Here is a 19,872-nt window from a genome sequence, read left to right on the forward strand (position 1 = left end):
GTAATTAGACAGTTTTAGCTAAAGTTCTTTCAATCATCTTTATCTTTAGCTCCATGTTTAAAAATACTTATGAACTCAATGTAATTGAAACTTCCGTTTTTGTCAATGGGTGCTTCTCTGTACAGTTCCTCCATTTACTTGTCTGTAAACCTACCTCCCATCCCTGTCAGCAGCTCTCTCAGATAATCTTCCTGAATGGTGCCAGTTGCTTCTTCATCAAAGCAAACAAAAGCATTGCTGATGACATCTCCAGGATTTGTGCCATTTAACTTCTCACAAACATCATGAAGAACATGGTGAAATGTACAGGCCCTGAAGTCCGATGGATTCTTCCCTAGAGGAGCAAGCATATCATGCAAACTTCCTTGTCAATGAAACCTCGGTTCTAATCTATCATGTTGAAGGCCTCTTTTTTTTTTTTTTAATAAATCTTTATTGTTCAGATTATTACAATTGTTCCTCTTTTTTCCCCCCATAGCTCCCCCCCACCCGGTTCCCACCCCACCCTCTGCCCTTACAACCCCCTCCCCCCACTGTCCTCATCCATAGGTGTATGATTTTTGTCCAGTCTCTTCCCGCACCCCCCACACCCCTTTCCCCTGAGAATTGTCAGTCCACTCCCTTTCTATGCCCCTGACTCTATTATATTCACCAGATTATTCTGTTCATCAGATTTTTTATTCACTTGATTTTTAGATTCACTTGTTGATAGGTATGTATTTGTTGTTCATAATTTTTATCTTTACCTTTTTCTTCTTCTTCCTCTTCTTACAGAATACCTTTCAGCTTTTCACATAATACTGGTTTGGCAGTGATGAACTCCTTTAGCTTTTTCTTATCTATGAAGCTCTTTATCTGACCTTCAATTCTGAATGATAGCTTTGCTGGGTAGAGTAATCTTGGTTGTAGATTCTTGCTATTCATCACTTTGAATATTTCTTGCCACTCCCATCTGGCCTGCATAGTTTCTGTTGAGAAATCAGCTGACAGTCATATGGGTGCTCCCTTGTAAGTAACTAACTGTTTTTCTGTTGCTGCTTTTAATATTCTCTCTTTGTCTTTTGCTCTTGGCATTTTAATTATGATGTGTCTTGGTGTGGTCCTATTTGGATTCCTCTTGTTTGAGGTTCTCTGCACTTCCTGGACTTGTAAGTCTATTTCTTTCACCAGGTGTGGGAAGTTTTCTGTCATTATTTCTTCCAATAGGTTTTCAGTATCTTGCTCTCTCTCTTCTTCTGGCACCCCCATAATTCTGATGTTGGTACGCTTGAAGTTGTCCCAGAGGCTTTTTACACTATCTTCATATTTTTGGATTCTTTTTTCTTTTTGCTTTACTGGTTGGGTGTTTTTTGCTTCTTTGTATTTCAAATCTTTGACTTGATTCTTACGATCTTCTAGTCTGCTGTTGGATCTCTGTATATTATTTTTTATTTCAGTCAGTGTATGCTTAATTTCTAGTTGGTCCTTTTTCATATCCTCGAGGGTCTCACTAAATTTATCGGCCTTTTCTAGGAAATTCTTGAAAAACCTTATAGCCATGGTTTTGAACTCTATATCCAGTCATTTGCTTTCCTCCATTTCTTTCATTTGTGATCTGTTTCTTTGTCTCTGCATTTTGGTTGCTTCCCTGTGTTGATAGAGTGGCTTTGTGTGCTAGGTGTCCTATAGGGCCCAATGGCTCAGCCTCTCCAGTTATCTGAGGTGGACACTCTTGGTGCATCCCTTTGTGGGCTGTGTGCACAGTCTTGTTGTAGTTAAGCCTTGATTGTTGTTGGTATCACTGGGAGGAATTGACCTCCAGGCCAACTGGCTGTGAGGATCAGCTGTGTATATGATGGGAGAACTTCTGTGCTGGAGACACCCTTATGAGGCAAGACTTGCTTCAGTAGGGCTTTGGTGCTCACTGAGTCTGCCCCCTGAGTGTGTCCCTTATGGATCTGAGGAGTTGTAATCTGGATGGTCCCACTCTGAACACTGGGTACACTGGCTCTTGGATCTCCAAGGAGGTGCTAATTTAGCCTCTGCCTGAGGCCACCCAGCAGGAGCTGCGGAGAGATCTGCAGATTCCTCTTCTTTGTTTGGGTTTTGGAGGTGCCCAGATGAGGACCAGATGGGAAGCAATGCAAGCTGCTGTGGGTCCTTGAGCCTTCTTTTGGATGTTCTGGGTCTCACTGATTCTGCTGCAATTTGTTAGGTAAGTTTAGATTTCAAAGGACCAGGCCATTCATATGCAAAAGCCTCTGTGCACAGCTTGGATGGGGCGGGGTCTCAGGGCGGAGCAAGCAGCAATGGCTTCCCGTCAGCCCTGCCCTAAGAGGCCCCAGGTCTCAATGTCCCTCAGTAATCACTGCAAGCACCTCTGAGAAAAAGCCGCTCTCAAGTTCCACCTGCTGCCAGACAGTCCAGTGTCTCCCCGTGTGAGTCTGGGTCCCCAGAGTCTCACCCGGAACTGGAGTTCAGAGCAGTTGGGAGCTTTTGTATCCCTCCCAGTTGAAAAAGACAGCTGCGTATTCAGTTGCCAGCCCTCTCCGCGCTCGCGCCTCCATACCTCTGCCTTTACTTCCGCAGCTCCTCTGAGTCTTAGTGTGCTTTTCTCTTTCCTTCTAGTTGTAGAATTTCCACTCAGCCAGCCTTGCTGTGGTTTTGGATGATGTTCGTTTTGTCTTTTACTTGTAGTTTTGAAGTTGTTGTGCAAGGCAGAAGTTCAGGTATTTACGTTTCTCCTCCACAAAATCTGAAGGCCTTTTTAAACTCCTGAATCTATGACTGGTCAAACATGACAAGCACATTAGATGTTGCCTGCTGGGGGTGCTTCTTGGTGTTGTGGTCTTTGCTTTTGCTGGACATGGTGGCCGTTTAATTCGCCACAGAACCCAGGCTGCCCCCCCATGAGACAACGAGTAACTCCTATGAAGCGGTGGGCTGTGCCATGACCTGAAAAACCTTGAAAAAATTATTTATTTGAAAAATGATATAGAAGAAAGAGTACAGGTTTCAGGTCACACAGACAGGAATTCAAGTCCTAGTTTCTCACTTCCAAGTACTGTGGACCTTGAACAAATTATCAACCCCTCTAAGATTCCATTTCCTTACCTGTGAAGTGGGGCAAAGAAGCCTATGCCAGACTTGTCAGGATTACCTGAGATAAAGTATGTGAAACAGCCAACATGAGTAAGTGGCCAATAAACACTGGCTTACCTTCTCACTCAAATAGTTTATGTTTTTTGTTCTTAATTTTGAAAGCAAATAAATGGAATGTTTTTTATTTCTCTCAAAAACTTGCTTTATACTTGGCAAACCTGAATTTATTTTTTCTTCCATTAATAATTAGTTGGGGTTTTGATGGAAATGGTTTTCCCAACCATCACTGTCTAGTATCCTATCAGACATTAATAGAAGTCAAATAAGTTTGCATGTGATCTCTTCTTATACATTCACTAGAGGCCTGGTGCACGAAATTCATGCACAGGGCTGGGGGTCCCCTCAGCCTAGCCTGCATCCTCTTCAATCTGGGACCCCTTGGGGGGTGTCCGACTGCCGGTTTCGGCCCAATCCCCGGGATTTGGGCCAAAACCGGCAGTCAGACATCCCTCTCACAATCTGGGACTGCTGGCTCCTAACTGCTCACCTGACTGCCTGCCTGATCGCCCCTAACTGCCCCCCCCCCCGCCAGCCTGATCACCCCTAACCACCTCTGCCTGCCAGCCTGATTGCCCCTAACTACCCCCCCCCCCCCGCCAGCCTGGTCACCCCCAACTGCCCCCCCCATGCCGGTCTGGTTGCCCCCAACCCCCCCCCCACTGGCCTGGTTGCCCTCAACTTCCCCCCCTGCTGGCCTGGTCACCCCTCACTGCCCCCTCTACCAGCCTGGTCACCCCTCACTGGCCCCCCTGCCGGCCTGGTCGCCCCACGCAGCCTGCCACTTAGTCATTTGGTTGTCCTTCGCTAACCCCCCTGCCAGCCCGGTCGTGCCACACAGCCTGCTGCTCAGTTGTTTGGTCGTCCCTCACTAACCCCCCTGCTGGCCTTGTCACCCCACGCAGCCTGCTGTGAGGGCATCGTGACCAATTTGTATATTACCCTTTTATTAGTATAGATAGTGCACACTGGCCTGTTAAAAGCAATTCTTGCCCTAGCTTGTTTGGCTCAGTGGATAGAGTGTTGGCCTGTGGACTGAAGGGTCCCGGGTTTGATTTCAGGCAAGTGCACATGCCTGGGTTGCAGGCTTGATCTCCAGTGTGGGGCCTGCAAGAGGTAGCTGATCAGTGATTCTCTCTCATCATTGATATTTCTATTTCTCTCTCCCCTCTGTCTTCCTCTCTGAAATCAATACAAATATATTTTTTTAAAAAGCAACTCTTTGAGCACTTTCTGGTAGCAACTTTAACTCAGTGTTTTACCTCCTTAGTTGACCATACTTTCATATAATGTTATTAACATCCTGCATAAAATTCGAGCAATCCCTTTTACAAATCTAGAGAGATGGATGGACTTCTATAAACTTCAAGCAATTTTCATAAATATAACTTCTTTTAACAGAGAGATAAGAGTTAAATAGCATCCAGTTAAAAGTGTATTCTTGGGCAAGGGCCTAAAGAATTTCAATTTGGTGTTTTGGGTTGTCTTGATGTTGACTGTTTTACTCTTTTTTTTTTTAATGTGGCTATCAGTTAAAGGACACTGGCTGAGTGCTCCCACAGAGTACTAAGAGTACTTAGTCACAAAGACAAATCACGCACATTCTTTTTTTTTTTTTTTTTAATATTTTTATTGATTTCAGAGAGGAAGGGAGAAGGAGAGATAGAAACATCAATGATGAGAGAGAATCTGATCGGCTGCCTCCTGCACGCCCCAGATTGGGGATGGAGGCTGCAACCTGACCAGGAATCAAACCATGACTTCCTGGTTCATAGGTCAATGCTCAACACTGAGCCGCGCCACCAGGCCACACACGCTTTCTTTAAACCTGTTTTCTTGTCATTAACGTGGGAGATGAGAGGTTTTTTTTACAGGCTTACTCTGAGGACCCAACGAGATTACCTATGTGAAAGTGCAGCCTATACTGGAGCAGCTCAGACTAGTTACAAAATAATGCCTTTGGTATACTGTCAGTCGAGGAAAGGACAGAAATAATCATCATTGCCCAATTGGACAGGGGGAGATCTTTGAGCTCAGGCCCAACCAGGGTTGATTTTTCTTTCCAAAAGAATTTTTAGGGTACACATAGCACTCAGATTAGATGATTTAGGCCTGGAGATATGGACTAGTGGGAGGAAAGAAAGAAAACACATTATCATAGGGTTGTTATGAGGGCAAGGTAAACATACAATAAAGATTACCTATTATTAGAGAGTAGTAAGTACTGTACTGTTTGAGAAAGACATATCTAAGTAGCTAATGAAAGGTTCTAATGCCCACTTATAGAACTAAAAGCAGGCAAAATATCCTCAAAATTATCAGAAAGAAAAAAATCCAAAGAAAACACAGAGAATCTACTGAAAGACAGTAAAAATGAAGATATGCCAAGGAAGCATAAAAATAGAAAACAAAAGATTACAGAACTAAAACTATACCTAATAATTAAAATAATAAATGTGAATGAGATGAGCTTAATGAAAGAAAAATACTCAAATTAATCAAACAAATGGAATCAGTCTATAAAAAGCCACATCTAAAATCAGAAATTAATAAAGCCTAATATTGGTGATAATGGGGCAAAGCTATCCTGGGAAATAAATTGGTATAACATTTCTGGAAGGAAATTAGCCTAATTGTATCAAAATGTAAAGCATTCATTCCATTGTATTGAGCTAATCCACTCTAGAGAGTAGCCTGAGGAGAAAATTGCACAAAATCAAAAACCTGAGCTCAGGATGTTTATCATTGTGTGTTTATGGTGCAAAAAAAAGCAAACAACTTAATGCTCAACAATAGGAGACTGGTTGAGTAAAACATGGTTTATAAATATCCTGCATAGATGACAAACATTAGCAATCACAGTGTTAGTCTATAGTTATTGGCTTGGCTATCCATTCAGTACATTCTGAGTGAAAAAAGTCATTACAGAAGAACATGTAAGTCATGATCTCATGTATGTGAAACTATACATACAATTTTATGTGTATATACTGCATAGAGATGTCTAAAGGATGCTCACCAAAATTGTTATGGCTCTTGCTCAGGGGTCCTCAAACTTTTTAAACAGAGGGCCAGTTCACTGTCCCTCAGACCGTTGGAGGGCCGGACTATAGTTTAAAAAAAAACTATGAACAAATTCCTATGCGCACTGCGGCCCGGAATGAGTTGGCTGCTAAGCAGGACAGGCAGCGGCACCTGGCGAGCCAGATAAATGTCCTCGGGGGGCCGAATGTGGCCCGCGGGCCGCAGTTTGAGGACCCCTGCCGGATGGTGGAATTTGGGGGATGATTTTTATTTCCTGTTTTGTACTTTATTTTAAGTAAAAACATTGGTTGTGAGAACACTATTTTTGTGTACTAGTATGTGTCTAAAAACCTATACCCCTTTAAAGCCACTGGGTCAGCCTATGCTTCATTTCTGTCATTCTCCCAAGTATAAGCTTTAGGAAGGGGAACACAATGGGTGGCTATTAGGAAAGTCCTGCCCAGGCAGGTTTCCTGCCTACTGAGACCAACAGGGACTAGTCAAGTAGAACCAGCCATCTCTAGGACAGTAGTTAAAGCAACTCTTGCCCTGGCTGGGTAGCTCAGTTGGTTAAAGAGTTGTCCCCCATACGCCCAGGTTTCGAGTTCAATCCCTCCTCAGGGCACATATAAGAATCAATAAATGAATGTGTAAATAAGTGGAACAACAGTTCTGGCCTGGTGGCTCTGTTGGTTGGAGCATCATCCCATGCACTAAAAGGTTGTGGGTTTGATTCCCGTTCAGGGCACATACCTAGGTTGCAGGTTTGATGCCTGGTCAGGGCACATATGGGAGGCAACCAATCTCCCACATTGATGTTTCTCTCTCCCTCCCTCTCTCTCTCCCCTGACCCTTCCCCTCTCTCTAAAAATCAATAAGCATGTCCTTGGGTGAGGATTTTTTAAAAAGTGAAAAAATATTGATACCTCTCTTTCTCTCCTCCTTCCTCTCTAAAATCAATCAATAATTTTTTTTTTTAACTCAACTGTTAGGACAGGAGTCTAAGAGTTGCTGAATGCAGGCCCTTCTCTGTTTGTGTGTTTGTTTATGACAATTTCTTGGCTTCTATGGTGTCTATAATAGAGCAACTAGGATTTCCCCCAAATTAGAAATCTTCAGCGACTAATTTCTGGGACTTCCTGAGGCTGCTCCGTGCTGTCTATCAGCTGAGTGTTCCTGCAGCAGTGGCTCCATCTGTAGCAGTGAGACAGGATGAGTGGAGCCTCCTAATGCTTTTATTTATTGTTTGACTCTTAAAAAAAAAAAAAGCATCAATTACTTTTGTAAAAACAACCAAGCTAAGCTATTTTGTAAAGGATAGAGTGGTCAACTGTGTCCCAGTATGATAAGTTCTGAGACTAGACCCGTCCACTGGATGCAACACAGGGAGGTTAGTAAGAGACCTGATCAAAAATAGTGTCTGTGTGGTGGGGCCAGGGGAATGGCTTAAGAGAGAGGAGAAGTGAGGAAGTGGAGAGAGCAACTTTGGACAACTATTTCTGGAAGTTTGGTCATGACAAGAAGACAGGACACACAGCAATGTATGACTAAAGAAAGGAATGGGAGGCAGGAACAGGTATTTAATTTTTTGTTTTTTTGGTTTTTTTTAAATATATTTTTATTGATTTCAGAGAGGAAGGCAGAGGGAGAGAGAGAGAGAAACATCAATGATGAGAGAGAATCATTAATCGGCTGCTTCCCTCTCGCCCCCTACTGGGGATCAAGCCCGCAACCCAGGCATGTGCCCCTGACCAGAATCGAACCCGGGACCCTTTAGTCCATAGGCTGACGCTCTATCCACTGAGCCAAACCAGCTAGGGCTGTTTTTGTTTATTTTTAAGATGGAAAAGAGCCTGTAGAGCCTGGCTGGTGTGGCTCAGTGGTTGAGTGCCGACTCAACCAAGAGTGGCTGGTTTGATTCCCAGTCAGGGCACATGAGTGTGGGCTCAATCTCCAGTAGTGGGTGTGCAGGAGGCAGCCAATTGACGTTTCTATCTCTCTATCCCTCTCCTTTCCTCTCTCTAAAATCAATAAAAACCTTTAAAAAAAAAAGACACATCGATCTCTCTCTCCCTCCCCTTCCCTTCCTCCCTTCCACTCTCTCTAAAAGTCAATGGGAAAAATACCCTCATGAGAGGATTTAAAAAGAGAGAGAGAGAGAGAGAGAGCCTGTAGATAAGAAGTGGATGATTCAGCAGGGAAAGGGGATGCTTGCTCCATATGGAAGTACCCTGATAAGGGGTGAGGGGGTGAAAACCAGAGCACCAGGAAAGGAGTTGGCCTTAAACAGAAAGAGGAATGCTGTAACTGGAAAGGAGGAAAAGCCATGAAGAGGTCAAATGGGGAATAGAGATTGGAATAAAGGTGGGCCTGCAGGGGCCAGTACCACCATATAGTTTTGAACTGGGAGAGCTCACCCTGTTCGACTCTAAAATGGGGAAGCAGTCTGTGATGGAAATGTTCATTATCTTGACTGCGGTGGTTTCACAGGCACAAACACGCGTTAGAACTCATCAAATTGTACACTTTAAATCGTGCAATTTATGGTACATCAATTACACCTCAATAAAGTTGTGAATTTCTTTTTGTGCTTTTAAACTGGCATGCCTTTGTCAACAGGGGGCGCGGTTGTGCACCACAAGATGGAAAATGGTTTTCCTGTGTTTTAGTTTCGTGGTTTTGTTTTTCCTGATCTTTTCTCGGATAACAGAGCTCTTATTTACAGGCATTAAAAGAAAGCAATTAAGTAATTATAGGCATGAAGATACAGGCAAATGGATGTGCAAAGATTAGAGTAAAGCCCAGAGCTGCTGAAATATCTCAGTGCCAGAGTAGCAAGCATTTATAGACTCAGCCAGAGAAAGGATGAGATAGCAAGACAAAAGCATTTCTTCACAGTCATATGGGAGCCAAGTATAGGATTCTCTGATGGCAAAGATTACAGTTGCTGCCTTCCAGAAAGCAAGTTCACTACCCGTTTTTGTGAGTAGGTCAATGCCGAGACAGACATCACACTAATGGCTGATTGAAGATGTGAAGGGTACAGAACTGAGAAGAGGCTTTTTGCACACATGCTAGTTTGAGGACTTTCCTGCAGCCTGGTCAGAGGAACTCTTGGCCCCTGACCAACAAGATCATTGTTCTCTCCTCTGTTAACTCCTCAGTGTAACATTTTGGGGCAATTAATTTCTTTTCTTTGGGTCTCTGTTTTCTCATCTGCAAAAACAAATTGATAGTCTTTGCCTTTTAGAATTAAAGTGAAAGATTCTATTGAAAAAGTAAAAGGAACTGCTTGTAAATGAGAGATCTTAATGCAACTACAACAATAGACAACATAGGATGTGCAAAGGTTATCCATCCCCCGGGCCTCCCCTGCCTCTTCCAGATACTTGTGGCCAGTTTTGTTGATTGAGGACACTGGTAAATGACTCCTTCCTTCCACCCATGGCCCCACCCACCTTACCTATCATAACAACACCATGGCATTATTAGCCCCTCTTACAGCTGTGTAAAAAGAGGTATAGTTTAAGCATCTCTCCTTGCGTTACAAGCTAAGAACACAGAAGATTTGAACCCAGAACTCAAAGAGATACATATATTTTTTTATTGATTTCAGAGAGAAAAGGAGAGGGCAAGAGAGAAACATCAATGATGAGAGAGAATCATTGATCAGCTGCCTCATGCATGCCCCCTACTGGTTATCAAGCGCACAACCCTGGCACGTGCCCTGACCGGGAATCGAATCGTGACCTTCTGGTTATGGGTCAACGCTCAACCACTGAACCACACTGCCTGGGCTGTCTGCTATCTTTTAAAACACTAGTATCTCGGCAGTGCACTCAGTGGTCCTGCTGATCTTTCTCTTGCTTCAATAGTGTTTGAGCTGAACAGACCTAGGGATGCCCCTTCTTCCAGCCTCCCACCACCTGCCAACTTCTTTTCTAAGTTGTAACCTTCAGAACCATCTTCTGCCTCCAAGACCAGTAGCATTATTTATTGAACTTAACTCCAATTGTCTAGCAACCATGAGCTCCCAGATTCATTAGAATTTTTCCACCAAGGTTGTGCTGCACCAGCACAGCCAAGGGTTCCACGAGCCTGAGGGAGGGCCAGCGAAGGATGAAGAAAAGACAGACAAAGAGAATAAGCTGGGTCTAGGTGGATCTTCTGTGCGTGACTGAGACCACAGAACAGATCCAGACTGCAAGCTGGTGCTTTATTTTATAGTCAGAGGTAAACAAGGTAATTTACAATGTTCTTATAAGTTTCACTTGTTTTGGCAGCACTTGCTGCACCTCCCACAGCCCATTAGCTACCCAGGAAAGATCTAGGGAGCAGTCACAAGATCAAGCTTAATTATGCTAAGAGGGCTGTGCCCTCTAAGCTGGGACTTGTTTGTGGCTTTGCCAGCAGGTCAGTCCAAGGCTTAACCCTATGACCGCTCCCTACATCTCGCCCTTCTTTTAATTTTAAGCTACTAATAATGGAAGTAAAACTTAAACATCAAGAAAAAAGTTCTGACTATTAAAATATTAACAAAACAATGCCAATGCAAAACCCAATAACAAAACAATGCCAATGTAAAACCCAGACATGGTTATTAATAAAACAATGCCAATGCAACACTACAATAATAGAGAAATCAAACTACAGTAACATTTTTCTACTAAGTGGAAGTTTCTTTTGCTGATTTACTCAAGAGTCCTCGGACTTGGCTGCGCAAGAGTTTGCAGAAGAATAGCAGCTAACCAATGCTAGCATGGCCAGAAACATGATTGAGGGAGTAGCTTCCACTTCTTGCTTTTCTGCCATCTGCTGGGCCTCAGTAGTTAACTTCTTCAGCTGACGCCACGTTGGCATCTCGGTCTTTTGTATAGCCTTCGTCATCTTCCTTTTCCGCTTTGCTGTCATCGGGGTAACTCTTAGTCTTTTGAACGATGGGACAAGGAGCTTCTCTGGGTCCATTGTGGTGACGTACGTAAACTCTGACACCCAAACTGGCTGAGCTGCTCCTTCTGGAAAGATACAAACACAACCTCTTCCCCACATACATCATTACTGGATCTGGTCCAAACCATTGTCCAGTTTGTGCATCCTTCCTTCAGGCTAACCCCGCGGAGGCTATTGTCCAGGAGGCCCGATGCCTTTCGGCTGCTGTATGACCCTCTGCATCACAATTCAAAAAATTTAAAGTATAAAGAACATGACTGTGTTTGTTTTGAGGTGACACATAACATCCGTCTCCCCCTTTCTGTTTTAGTAATTGCATTTTAAGAGTACGATTTGCTCTTTCCACTATTGCTTGACCTTGAGGGTTGTAAGGGATACCAGTTTTATGACAAATTTAATATTGCTGACAAAAATGTTGAAAAGCAGAACTAGTGTATGCAGGTCCATTGTCTGTCTTTAGCTCTAAGGGAGGACCTAGTACCACAAAGACAGCTAGGCAATAATTAATTACATGCTTGGCACTCTCTCCCGTTTGGAAAGTCGCAAAGATAAAGCGGGAGCAGGTATCTACATTAACATGTACCCATCTATGCTTACCAAATTCCGGTATGTGGGTGACATCCATTTGCCAAATTTGATTAGGTTTAAGACCCCTAGGATTAACCCCCAACGATTGTACAGGGCAATGAATTACACACTGAGAGCACTGCTTAACAATTTGACGAGCTTGCTCCTTAGAAATACGGAATTGTTTGCGTAAGGCAGCAGCATTTTGATGACGCAAAGCATGGGAGGAGTGGGCAAGAGAAAATGGGGTAGCCTCTTGCATTACAGCAAGGAGGCGATCAATAGCATCATTGCCTATAGCTAATGGACCAGGGAGACCTGAATGAGATCGGATATGACCAATAAAGCAGGAAAATTGTCGTTCTCTAATGACTTTTTGAAGGTTGAAAAATAAATGAAAGAGTTCCTCTGAATTAGTGTGCCCTATAGTAGCCGTTTCAATTAGTTTGGCCATACTTACCACATAGGCACTATCACTATATAGGTTAATGGGCTCTGTAGCAAAATCTGTCAAGGCATAGATAAAAGCTTGTATTTCTACCTGTTGTGCTGAAATATAAGGGGTTTGAAGGACCTTTGCACCTCTGCTGTAGTAGTATCCAGCTTTTCCAGAACTGGATCCATCTGTAAAAATGGTTAATGCCTAAGGTATAGGTTGTGACTTCACTATCTTTGGGAAGGTAAAGGTAGTAACTGAGAGAAATTGTAAAAACTTATTTGCTGGATAATGGTTACCAACCTGTCTGGAGAAATTAGCAAGTGCAACTTGCCAATTTGTTGATCGTTGCCAGAACCAGTCTTGCTGTATACCTGTAAATGGCACTACAATAAGGTCAGAGTCTTGGCCCACTAATTGGCCTGTTTGAAGGCGGGCTCGAGCTATTAGCTGGGAAACCGAATCATGGAAAGGAGTTAATACCTTAGCTGGAGAATGAGCCAAATATAGCCATTCAACAACTCCAGGAGCTTGCCAAATGACCCCAGTGGGTATATGTGTCGTAGGGAAAATTAAAACCTGTAAGAGAAGGGAGTAATTAATTCTAGTAAGTTGTGCTGAACTTAAGGCATCCTCAACTTTATGTAAGGCTGTCTTGGCTTCCTCTGTCAAGCAGTGTGGGGATGATGGAGATGAATCTCCCCTTAGTATATGAAATAAAGGGCTTAAGTCAGCAGTGGTTAATTTTAACGTAGGTCGAACCCAGTTAATATCTCCTAATAATTTTTGAAAGTCATTTAATGTAAGTAAAGTGTTAGTCCGAATTTGAATTTTCTGAGGTTTTATTGTTTTTCCCTCAATAATGCTGCCAAGATAAGAAAAAGGAAATGTCCTTTGAACTTTTTCGGGTGCTATGCATAATCCAGCACAATGCAGGGAATCCTGCAAATCTATATAGATATTATTTAGATGCGTTTCATTTTTATGAGCTAAGAGAATGTCATCCATATAATGAATAATATAAGCCTCGGGATATTTTTTCCTTGTAGGATGTATGGCTGAAGCCACAAAATCCTGACATAAGGTAGGACTATTGGCCATGCCCTGAGGCAATACTTTCCATTGATACCTCTTTATGGGTTCCTTAAAATGTATCGCAGGGACACGAAATGCAAATCTTTTGCAATCCTCGTGATGGAGAGGAATAGTAAAAAAACAGTCCTTAAGATCTAAGACCAGTAAATGATATTTCAATGGGATAGCTGTAAGGGATGGTAACCCTGACTGAAGGGGCCCCATAATCTCCATGGTTTTATTAATTGCTCTTAGGTCTTGCAATAGTCTCCATTGACCAGGTTTTTTTCTTTATTACAAATATGGGCATGTTCCATGGACTGTGAGTGGGTTCAGTATGCCCTGCCTCAAGCTGTATTCGAACCAATTCTTGTGCAGCTTTTAACTTCTCTCCTAATAGGGGCCATTGATCAACCCAGATAGGGGTATCTGCAAGCCAGGTAATTTTAGCTGCTGTACACTGGGTCGGAGAGACAATCAAGGTCCCTGTTGAAAATTCTGGTAACCTAATCCATGCCTCCCTTGCTGATTCTTTCCTACATCTTGGACATAATCCGGACTGCTTATTTCCACTCCCTGTAGCCCTTTGACTTCTATTTGTAGCATTACAGTCTTCAGCAAAATGCCCTAGCTTGCCACAGTTAAAACATCCCCCTTTCCTTTTCCGCTGACCAGCGAACAACATCTCCTTTAATGTGGCAGCTAATACTGCTCCTTGAACATAGGCTAGTCCAATGTCAGCACAAACACGGATGAAATCATGTACAGTACCATTCTTCCTATAGGGATGAAAAGCCTCTTGACATACTCTATTTGCATTTTCAACAGCTAATTGCTTCACTAGTATCATTCCAGCCTCAAGGTCAGCCACAACCCTGCCTACGGCTTGGAACAAGTGAGCCACAACATTCTGATATGGCTCCTCAGGGCCTTGCCTAATTTTGCTTATGTCTAAAGACTTTTCCCCTTTTGTTGGCAGCTGCCTCCAGGCTTTGGTGGCACATACATTTATTTGCTGATAAGCTTGCATGGGGTATACTAACTGAGCCTGCAAAGCCCCATGGGGTCCGGTGCCCATGAGCATATTAATTGTAATGGGTATCCGATGAGCTTGGTTTCTGTTAGCCTGCTCTGCACTAAGCTCTGCCCAATTAGATTTCCATAATAAGTAATCTCCAGGTGAGAGACAAGCCTTTGAGATAGTATTCCAGTCACTAGGAGCCATAGCTTCCTCAGATATTGTACATAGTAACCCCAGCACAAAGGGGGAAGTCAGTCCATACATAGAACAAGAAGTCTTCAACTCCTTCAAAGTTTTAAAAGGTATAGACCAGGGGTGGGCAAACTTTTTGACTCGAGGGCCACAATGGGTTCTTAAACTGGACCGGAGGGCCGGAACAAAAGCATGGATGGAGTGTTTGTGTGAACTAATATAAATTCAAAGTAAAGGAGCAGAGGGGAGAGCAAGAGAACCCTCCGCTCTTTCGGCTCCGTGGGCCGGATAGAACAGCCGAACGGGCCGGATTCGGCCTGCGGGCCGTAGTTTGCCTACGGCTGGTATAGACTGATGACCACGGAGCATCTGCCCTGTATTCTGAGGATCAGGCTGCTCAAATATAGGATATAAACTGAATCCTGATGTATCTTACCCAGCCTGCCTGGCCTCATGCAGAGTCTGCTGGAGTAGAGACAAAGGCACCATTCTTTTTTCTGCTTGTTTAGGCGGTAAAAGGAGAGGCTTATGAGCAACAGTAAGCTCTCCAAATGTTTGTATCAGATTTGGGAGGAAGCGCATCGTCCGGAGGGCTCTCTCCCATAGGAGCTATAGCCCCAGGGACTGGAGGAGGCGGCAGAGGTGCTGATGGTAAAGTCCGAAGCCTCTGGCAACCTTCCCCCATCTGTCTTGATTCCCCTGCCATATTCCTCCACTCCCTTTCTGAAGTGGGCTCTAGGCAGTCCTGAATCAGGGACCACAGACTGAAAGTAGAGTCAGGCATTTCCTCTGGACCTTCAGCTATATAATGATCGCGAAGTTGTTTTCCTACCTTCTCCCATGCCTCTATGTTTACCTTTTCTTCCTCAGAAAACCATGGGCAGGTTTTATTCACGAAATCCACAAAATCAAAAAGCTGTTCATACCTCACAGAACAGCCCCTTGCTTGGAGCATAGCCTTAAGCATGGATACCCATACATTCTTTCCCTGCGATCCTGAATTTCCCATGTTTTACACCTAGCTAGTACTACACCCCTACCTTACTTACTGCGTGTGCACGCCTTGGGGCCTCCTTTCACCTGACAATTGCAGTTCCCTCACACTCAGGTCCGCAGTGAGTGCCACTTGGGCCGAACTCAGCCCCATGTTGGGCGCCACTTGTGCCACTCCAGCACAGCCAAGGGTTCCACGAGCCTGAGGGAGGGCCAGCGAAGGATGAAGAAAAGACAGACAAAGAGAATAAGCTGGGTCTAGGTGGATCTTCTGTGCGTGACTGAGACCACAGAACAGATCCAGACTGCAAGCTGGTGCTTTATTTTATAGTCAGAGGTAAACAAGGTAATTTACAATGTTCTTATAAGTTTCACTTGTTTTGGCAGCACTTGCTGCACCTCCCACAGCCCATTAGCTACCCAGGAAAGATCTAGGGAGCAGTCACAATATCAAGCTTAATTATGCTAAGAGGGCTGTGCCCTCTAAGCTGGGACTTGTTTGTGGCTTTGCCAGCAGGTCAGTCCGAGGCTTAACCCTATTAACCACTTCCTACACAAGGTGGAGGCCACTGTCAACCACCTGGTCAACCTGCATTTGCAGGCCTCTTGCATCTACCTCTCTCTGGGCTATTTCAACCATGACTATGTGGCTCTGGAGGGTATGGGTCACTTTATCTGAGAGTTGGCCAAGGAAGAACTGAAGGGTACCCAGAATCTCTTGAAAATGCAAAATTAGCATGGTGGCAACACCCTCTTTCAGGACTTGCAGAAACTGTCCAAAGAAGAACCTGAACCTTAGCCCTTTTGTGTGTTTTTTTAACCAAGCCCTTTTGGATCTGCACGCCCTGGGTTCTGTCCACACAGACCCCCATCTCTGCAACTTTCTGGAGAACAACTTCCTAGATGAGAAGGTGAAAGTCATCAAGAAGAAGGGCAACTACCTAACAACCTCCAGAGGCTGACTGGCCCCCAGGCTGGACGACTATCCCTTGGAAAGGCTCACCCTCAAGCATTATTAGAAGTCTTTGGAGCCCAGAGGCCTTGAGGGTTTCCTCTGCATCCCCTGGTGTCAGGATTGTACCTGAGCCTCTCCCACTAGGCAGCCTTTTAATCACCCTGGAGCCCTCTCCCATGCTCTGGACCAAATGGAAGCAAAAAAACTTTTGCAGCACAAAACAAAACAAAACATGCTAGTAGTCATTAGTCACATGTGACTATTTAAATTAAATTAATTAAAATGAACCCAAATAAAAATTTCAGTTGCTCACTAGCCACACATCAAGTGCTCCATAGTCATGTGTTGCTACCATATTGGACAGCACAGATGTAGAATTTTCCATCATTACAGAGAGTTCTAATGGACAGTGCTGCTAGCATATTACTGTCATGCAACAGGAAGATACAGTTGGGCAGACAAAACACTTACCTTTACCTGAGTCTGTCCCTCTTTTACCATTATTGTCTAATTCTGAATACCCTTTCTAGTCTCCCTTCAGTCTTCTACCTGAGCATCCACAGGGCATGCCTGCGGCTGGCCTGCTGGCTCTGCCAGGCACCCAGCACACAGGGCAGACACCAGGATTGTGATGCCAATGACTGATAGTGACACTTTGCCCAAGCCCCTCTGAAGCAATCTGTAGTGACAGTAACAGTGTAGGAAGTGGACAGCCTGTTTCTGCAAACCTGCTATATTTTGGCAGATCTGTCAGAAGCAGAAAGGATAAAGGGAGAAAGTAAGAAGCGAAGTGAGGGGAAGAGAGTAGTAGTCACTAAAAACTTGGTGATCAACTTGTCTTCTTAGTTCTTCCAGGCACAAAAGTTTATCCTTCAAACCATGAAGGAGATAAATTTCATGTATATTCCTACACGTGGGAGGAATTTAATAGTCGCTTACTCTCTTAAAATACGAATCAAACATGAATTTATACAATTCTGGATCAAATTATGTGTTAAAACTACATCCTCCTGATGATGAAGACCCTAGAATTAGTGTTAGAACGACATGGTGCTCTAAAAACAGTGTGTGTGTGTGTGTGTGTGTGTGTGTGTGTGTGTGTGTGTGTTGTGGGGGAGGCCATTGATGACTCTCACCTTACCTGTTCCTGTCAACACCTATCCTTTTGTCCCCACTTGGTACTCACCCTTCCACAGAAATCTTGTGTACCCATGGGAGAGTTACTTGAGGATTGGTAAAGCCTTTGACACCTTTCTGACATCACACCATCTAAGCCACAAACTGTCCACCATGTAATTGTAACAAGTTTTACCTGCATTGCTTCTCTGGCTAGTTTCTTTGGTTCTTTGTGTAATTTAGGAAGTAGCATTTTCAGAACATTATAAAACGCTCCTTAAGTCATTTGGAGGTACTCTTTTGCCAGGGTCTGCCTCACTCATGTATCATTTAAAAACACTGCCTCGGGATTCTTGGTCTTTAATTTGAAACTTTTGTAGCTGCTTCAGCCCTTGCTTCCCATTGAGAGCCTGTGGCCTTGCTCCAAAGAACACTAAATGTCTTCCTCTAAGTATCCAGGCTTGTTTTGGTTTCCTACAACGGAGCTGAGGCTCTCTGCACTGCTGTAGGCAAAGCCCACTGGGAGGAAAACAGAAATGGGCCTCTGCGGCACCACACATGGAGAGCTTGGAAACCACTTGGAGGAGCAGCTGGGTGGCAAGCAGCAGGCCTCCCTGGGGTTCTGGTCCCACCCTATTGGGATACAAATGACACTGGGAGCCTGTGCTTATCGTTTCTCAAGGGTCTGGCACCTTGCTCTGTTGTCCCAGTGACTCAGATGATAATTCTCCAAGCTTTCAAACTGGGTCAACAAGCTTTGTTTGTCCAGAGAGCTCCCCTGGGAGGCCATGCTAAGAAAAGCAGGCTGACAGGGATGTTTGACCAGGTGATTCTTTTTGCTGGCTTTTAGCCCGAGGAAATATTATCAGTATTCAGTCCAGGTTTGGAGAATTAAAAGTTGCCCAGCATCTGGGCTGCATTAACATACACCGGTGTTATTAGTTAACTATTAACCACACTGCAAATGGTGGTTCTTGCCATTCGAGAACCGAACAGATGACTTGGGAAGGCCCTAAACCAGTGGTCGGCAAACTCATTAGTCAACAGACTGGCAAACTGCGGCCCACGAGCCGCATGTGGCTCGCGAGCCGCGGTTTGCCGACCACTGCCCTAAACCAAGAGGTCCACCTCTTATAGATAAGGAAGACAACAAGCCTGTGCTCTGAATCTAGTCATAGAAGCTTCCATTAATTTTGTGAGTGCCACCTGATCAATTTCTTTATTTATTAAGCAACGGAGTCACACTGGGTCAGTATTTCTGAAATTTGTGAAGTTACAGACCCCAAGAACATGTATGAAGACTTACATACCCAAATTTTTATAATTTAGGCTTAAAAGTTTCTCATAGCAGCATTATTCATACTGGCCAGATTGTGGAAACAAACCAAATGTCCATCAACTGGGTAAATGATGGGATACAATGGAGGAAATATTCAGCCATAAAAAAGAAATGAAGTGCTGCCTGGCCAGTGTGGTTGTGGTTGAGAGTCAACCTATGAACCAGGAGGTCATGGTTTGATTTCCAGGTGGGGCACATGCCCAGGTTGTGGGCTCGATCCCCAGTGGGGGGTGTGCAGGAGGCAGCCAATCGATGACTCTCTTTCATCATCGATGTTTCTATCTCTCCCTCTCCCTTCCTCTCTGAAATCAATAAAAACATATTTTTAAAAAGCAAAAAAATGAAGTGCTAATACATGCTACGACATGGATGAACCTTGGAAACATGCTACATGAAAGAAGCCAGACACAAAAGGCCATTTCATGTTATTCCATTTATATAAAATGTCCAGAATAGACAAATCCAAAGAGACAGAAAATAGATCAGTAGTTGCCAGGGTCTGGGGGAGAGAGGAATGGGCATCAGGATTTTGGGGAGGTGATAAAAAGGTTCTGGAATTATATAGTAATGATGGCTGTGAATTATCAACCTTGTGAATATACTAAAACTACTGAATTGTATATTTTAAAAGGATAAATTTTATGGTACTTGAATTATATTTCAATTTTTAAAGTTACATGATATTGTTTTAATTGATTGTCAGGTACCAAGATAAATTTTTTGCGGGGCAGTGAATCCCAGATTCACTTATCATGTGGCTAGCCAGGTGGTCCAGTGTTTATGTTAACTTTAGATGATCATGGAAGAATATCTAAAATTAAAAACATTAATAGATCATTTCTGGACCCCAAGAACTCATCAGTGGAACTTCCAAGGGTCCTAAACCCCAGTTTGAGAAACATTGGCCCAGATAATCTCCCAGGATTTGTTACCCTTTTACATGTTGTGTGATGAAGACTTTTCCTAAGGTGCTTTCCAAAGACAGAGCCTGGACAGGGACACCTTGGAATTTACAAGTCCCTAGGCTAAGCTGTGGTAACAAAAGCAACTTACTCCATCTCCACTCC

At 43.8% G+C, this 19,872-nt stretch overlaps 1 pseudogene across 1 annotated transcript; it reads right to left on the minus strand.

The window, feature by feature from the left end:
• Positions 1 to 29: 29 nt before the first annotated feature.
• Positions 30 to 2,847, minus strand: LOC308233611 (myosin regulatory light chain 12B-like; annotated as a pseudogene). Its single transcript has 2 exons — positions 2,730 to 2,847; positions 30 to 378 (listed from the first exon to the last, which is right to left on the minus strand). The product of its transcript is annotated as a myosin regulatory light chain 12B-like (transcript).
• Positions 2,848 to 19,872: the final 17,025 nt, after the last annotated feature.

This window comes from Plecotus auritus (assembly GCF_963455305.1).
Source record: "Plecotus auritus genome assembly, chromosome: 1".
In the NCBI taxonomy this organism is placed as follows: domain Eukaryota; kingdom Metazoa; phylum Chordata; class Mammalia; order Chiroptera; family Vespertilionidae; genus Plecotus; species Plecotus auritus.